Source organism: Chiloscyllium plagiosum, chromosome 44, assembly GCF_004010195.1.
Source record: "Chiloscyllium plagiosum isolate BGI_BamShark_2017 chromosome 44, ASM401019v2, whole genome shotgun sequence".
Taxonomy (NCBI): domain Eukaryota; kingdom Metazoa; phylum Chordata; class Chondrichthyes; order Orectolobiformes; family Hemiscylliidae; genus Chiloscyllium; species Chiloscyllium plagiosum.
In genome coordinates this window covers 1452689-1457956 of record NC_057753.1, presented here as the reverse complement: position 1 = coordinate 1457956, position 5268 = coordinate 1452689, and the positions used below count along the sequence as shown (strand labels likewise).

At 44.8% G+C, this 5268-nt stretch overlaps 2 long non-coding RNA genes across 3 annotated transcripts in view; one reads left to right on the top strand and one right to left on the bottom strand.

Moving 5' to 3' along the window:
- Positions 1–5268, bottom strand: part of LOC122543460 — a 70500-nt gene that overhangs the window by 36415 nt on the left and 28817 nt on the right. The window lies entirely within an intron of this gene.
- Positions 1–5268, top strand: part of LOC122543461 — a 66306-nt gene that overhangs the window by 43200 nt on the left and 17838 nt on the right. The gene's annotated exons all lie outside the window — the stretch shown is intronic.

Genomic DNA, 5268 nt, shown 5'->3' with positions numbered 1-5268 from the left:
AGGAAAATCGACATTTCGGGCAAAAGCCCTTCATCAGAAATCCTGATGAAGGGCTTTTGCCCGAAACATCGATTCTCCTGCTCCTCAGATGTTGCCTGACCTGCTGTGCTTTTCCAGCACCATTCTAATCTTGACTCTGATCTCCAGCATCTGCAGTCCTCACTTTCACCCTGTCCCAAATGTGTCCTTGCCTCTCCAAATGCCTGTAGGTCCTGTCTCTCAGAATTCCGTCTAAAATCTCAACCCCCACGGCTGTTAGGCTCAACAGTCTGTAGTTCCCAGGCACTGCCCTGCAGCCTTCCTAATATAGTGGCACAATGTTAGCCACTCTCTATTCTTTGGGGCACTTCACCCATGACTGTCGATGGTGCAAATATCACCAGTCAGCCACCCACAATTTTCTCCTTTGACTCTCACAAAGTCCTGGAATACACTTCATTAAGTCCTGGGGGACTTATCTACCTTAATGTGTTCTAACACTTCCAGCATTTCCTCTTCTGTAATGTGGACACTGTTCAAGACATCACTATTTATTCCCCTTAATTTCCTGGACATTAAATACAGATCAGAACATATTCATTTCCGATCCCATCCAGTGGCTCTGCGCGTAGATGAAATTGCTGACCTTAAAGAGGCCCTATTCTCTCCCTCGTTATTTTTTGGCCCCTCATTAGAATCTCTTTGGATTCTCGTGTTCAGGGATGTGCAGGTTAGGTCAGGGATAAATGTAGATTAAAAAGGGTAGAAGAATGGCTCTGGGTGGGTTTCTCTTGGGAGGTTGGTGTGGACTTGTGGGGCCAAATAGCCTGTTTCCACACTATATAATCGTAGAATCCCTACAATGTTAATTTACCCAGGCACCTCAGCCTGCCCCAGGAAAGGACGACACAATACGAGTCTGCAGTCAGTGAACCAGGTGGCAACTTTATTTGAAAACAAAGGTTAAGAGTTAAATTTTACACTTTTAACAACTCTATTGCTAACTATCCGATTCTTTGGAAACCTGAAATACTTCCCAGATACTCGTAATGTTGCTGGTCTGATGAATTGTTCAAGCTGCTCCTCTCTTCATGGGTTGACTTTCTCTTCCTCTCCGGTCAGAGGGTGAGTTGCTGTGGTCGCTGCTGAATCCTGACGTGACTTTAGGTAGGCCGAAGAGTGGGGGAATAACCAGAGTCCTGCCGGGCTGGGTACTTACCGTCCAGAACTTTCCAAGGACCTGAGGTCATAGAGATGTACCGCAGGGAAACAGACCCTTCGGTCCAACTCGTTCATGCCGATCAGATATCCCAACCGAATCTAGTCCCATTTGCCAGCATGTCCCTCTTAATCCCTTCCTATTCATATACCCATCCAGATGCCTTTTAAATGCTGTAATTGTACCAGCCTCCACCATTTCCTCTGGCAGCTCATTCCATACACTCCGCACCCTCTGTGTGAAAATTTGCCCCTCAGGTCTCTTTTATATCTTTCTGCTCTCTCCCTAAATCTATGCCCACTAGTTTATCTGAACCTATGCCCACTTTGTCTATTTATCCTATCCATGCCCCTCAATTTTGTAAACCTCTCAGGTCACCCCCTCAGCCTCTGACGCTCCAGGGAAAACAGCCCCAGCCTATTCAATCTCACCCTGTAGCTCAAATCCTCCAACCCTAACAACCTCCTTGTAAATCTTTTCACGTTTCACAACATCTTTCCAATAGGAAGGAGACCAGATTTGCACGCAATACTCCAAAAGTGGTCTAACCAATGTCCTGTACAGACCTCAACTTCTATACTCAATGCACTGACCAATAAAGGAAAGTATACCAAACGCCTTCTTCACTATCCTATCTACCTGCGATTCTACTTTCAAGGAGCTATGAACCTGCACTAAGGTGTCTCTGTTCAGCAACACTCCCTAGGACCTTACCATTAAGTGTATAAGTCCTGCTAAGATTTGCTTTCCCAAAATGCAGCACCTCACATTTATTTAAATTAAACTCAAATTAATTGGCTTTTTCACCTTAAAATGCTGCTAAAGGCTCTCGATGGCTTGCTTAACAGCAACCCCTTTGATGCGTCTGCTCTTGGGGCCTACAAATCTTGGTTTATCCCAGAGTGCTGTATCCACCTGGACTTTTGTCTTACTGAGGCAAGTCTGCCCCATGCATCTACTGTTGTTTGTCAGGAAGAGTTGAATCACCCTTTCACACTTCCTGAGGTGTTCTGGTGCCTCTCTAGTTTCAATTGTCTGGGCTTGGATCTTGCAAGGACTTGCGCCACCAACCCCCCAGGCAGAATTGTCTCTTGTGTATCTCTCATCTCAAAGTTAAAAATCTCACAGCACCAGGTTATAGTCCAGCAGATTTAACAACTCTATTGCTAACGTCCGATTCTTTAGGAACCTGAAATACTTCCCAGATACTCATAACGTTGCTGGTCTGATGCATTGTTCAGGCTATTACTTTCTTCGCAGGTTGACTCTCCTATCACAGGCTTACACTCTGTCACACTCAAGTACACACACGATAAAGCATATACACACACACACACACACACACACACACTCTCTGACGCACACTTACAAACTCAAATGCACACACTCACAATCTCTCTCATGCACCCAATACTTCCCAGATACTCATACCGTTGCTGGTCTGATGCATTGTCAGGCTATTACTCTCTTCGCAGGTTGACTCTCCTATCACAGGCTTACACTATGTCACACTCAAGTACACACACTCTCTGACGCACACTTACAAACTCAAATGCACACACTCACAATCTCTCTCATGCACCCACACCCACACGTCTATGGGTGAATTTCCATTTGCAGATACATTCTATTATGCTGAAAAAGCACACAATCTGCAGGCAGTTAATGCAGGCCGTCAATCCATATAACATTTCTTAAATTTCTATTTTGGAAGTAGAACCAGTCTGACTCAAGATTGGGATACACACAGAGTCTAACCTCACGCATTTAATACATTGTCAGAGCTGAGATGTTAACTTTTTTATTAAGAATGAAGTTATCTCAAGAATGAGACTTAAAAGAAGTTCTGGGATTTACGTATTAATGAACCGAAACCTGCAACCCATTCTAAAAGATGAAAGACTTAACAGCAATCTAGATTTGTTCAATATATTGTTCCAGTTGCATGACGCTGCAAACTTTTGCTATAAATTCTGTCTTATGGTCCTGCTCCACAGCTACCTGATGAAGGAGCAGGGCTCCGAAAGCTAGTACTTCCAAATAAATCTGTTGGACTATTATCTGGTGTTGTGATTTTTTTAACTTTGTCCACCCCAATCCAACATCGACATCTCCACATCATGTCTTAGCTCAGGTATTCCCAGCATATTTTGCTTGTTGGACAATTTAGATGCCCATTTCAGTTGCTGTACCTCCTCTCTTAATGATTTTTATTTCAGTTGAGCTGTCGCAGGCTTCTACAATGCTGGTCCTGAACTGTCATTAACTCACTTTTGAATGTCTCCCACTACCAGATGTCCCTTCGCCTGTAAACAGCCTCCCCCGACCAACTTTTGGACGTTCCTGTCTCAGACCATCAAAATTGGCCTTGCCGCAATTTAGAACTTGACCAGACCAATCCTCTCCCATAGCTATTTTAAAACTAATGGAATTAGATCAAATTCAGGTCACCCTCAGATACAGCCAGCAGCTGACCCAGGGTAAGTGACTAGACAAACGGGCCTAGCAACGTGTACTCTGATTGATGGAACAGTACAGGGTATGGTAGAAGACAGCGAATATGCTCAGCTTCTATTCCTTAACAATAGAATAAAATATCCTTTGTTAAAGTGTTGAAAATTACTGATCTTGATCTCTCAAACCTGGTACATAACAAGACAAGCTGTCAGCTAGAATCTTCTATCTCTGTCTTATTCTGCTCCTCTACACCTTACCCTATGTTGGGGAAGGTTTTTTTTATTTAATCCAATTTAGTAAACCTGTCACCTCTTTATGCTTCTGTGCTTAATTTCACTGGATAGCTCATTGTCTCTTGCGAATTATAGAGTGGCGCTGGGTAAACAAGACTTGGTGCTGGTCTGCACACAGGCAGAGTTTTGGATGAGCTCGGGATTACAGGGATGTTGAATGTGAGGGGCTGGCCGGCAGCGTCTTCCGATAGGCAAGTCTAGAGGTAGCAAACGAGCGGTTGAGAGTTTCAGCAGCAGATGAGCTGAGTCTAGGGTGGGAGTTAGATAATGTTATAATGGGTTCAATTCCAGCCTCGGGTGACTATCTGCGTGGAGTTTGTACATTCTCCCCGTGTCTGCGTGGGTTTCCTCCCACAGTCCAAAGATGCAGGTTAGGGTGAATTGGCTATGCTAAATTACCCATAGTGTTAGGCGCATTAGTCAGAGGGAATTGGGTCTGGGGTGGGTTACTATTCGGAGGCTCAGTGTGGACTGGTTGGGCCGAAGGGCCTGTTTCCATACTGTAGGGGGATCTTTTAAAAAACATTACTAAGACAGAATCCCTACAGTATGGCAGAAGGCCATTCAGCCCATGGTTCACAGTTCGGTCTGCACTGACCCTATGAACAGCATCCCACCCAGACCCACCCCTCTACCCCATTCCTGTAACACTATATTTCCCATGCCTAATCCACCCAGCCTGCACATGCTTAGACATTATAAGCAATTTAACATGGCCAATCCACCTAACCTGCACATCTTTGAACTGTGGGAGGAACCTCATGCAGACACAGGGAGAATGTCTGTGTGGAATTTGCACAGTCGCCTGAAGATGGAATCGAACCTGTGTCCCAGGCACTGTGAGGCAGCAGTGCTAACCACTGAGCCACCCTGCCACTCATCTTGGGATAGGGTATTTCACCAGGGTTATGCAAAGCCTGATTCGGCCTCAGACAATTCCCAGAGATTGGAATGGAGTTTGTGGTGAGGACTGAAGACAATCTTCCCAATATAAATGAAGGAAACTTCTGCTCATCCACAAACAGATGTCAGACAAGTTAGGAAAGTGTGTGACCTAGCTGGTGGAGCTTGGGAGGTTTTGTCAAAATTCTAATCAACTTGTAGGTGCGTATAATCCTTCCCTCCTATCTATCTCTCTGACTTCTCCCACAGAGAATGGAGTCTTGTGTGAGCCCAGACTGAGTGGCAAGTTCCCATTCCTGAAGGACATCAAGTGGGATTTTATGACAACTTAGAACATTTCCTGGTTACTTTTTCAAAGTTGGAAATGTGTTGCTGGAAAAGCGCAGCAGGTCAGGCAGCATCCAGGGAACAGGAAAA